Below are 606 nucleotides of genomic sequence, written 5' to 3'. Positions count from 1 at the left end.
GGTTATCGGCTTTCAAATATTAAGAATTATCGGTTATCGGTATCGGCCAAAATGTTCATATCGGTGCATCCCTAATTATAACACAACATTATAACACAAATTAACACAAATTTTATAAATTATGAAGCCTAAATACAATCACCAGCAGTAAAAAAGCTAGATGTAGACGAACAGTAGCCTGAGTAAAAACAAATGTTAATAATAATAATACAAATCTTGGCCATTTAATTTGCACATGCTATGATGCTAGCTTATGACAATTAATATTAATAAAAAATGTTTTATTATTTTTCATTTGCAGCCTATTTCATGTTAATAATGTTGTTAGGCAGAAGCTGTTTTTCGATTTTAAGGACAGCTTTGATTACCTTTTTACGCTAGCTGTGTCGCCAGATGCCTACTGTAAACTGTGGCTCCTGAAGCAAAAAACAGTTGATAACTACGTCTTTAAAGTCTTTAGGTAAAGTACATTTTTGTTTCGAAGACGTTGGTTTGTTTATCCCCTCCCATTCTCGAACGCTCATTTCACCCTGACCCGCTGTAGCTGCTCCAATGAATGGCATCTTTCTCGACATCACGTAAACGCCGACTGGGGGGGGAGCGAGA

The sequence above is a fragment of the Gobio gobio genome (genome assembly GCF_949357685.1).
Source record: "Gobio gobio genome assembly, chromosome: 3".
NCBI classification, from domain to species: Eukaryota; Metazoa; Chordata; class Actinopteri; order Cypriniformes; family Gobionidae; genus Gobio; species Gobio gobio.
The sequence above is the reverse complement of the archived record's forward strand: the minus strand, read 5'-3'. Positions refer to the sequence as shown.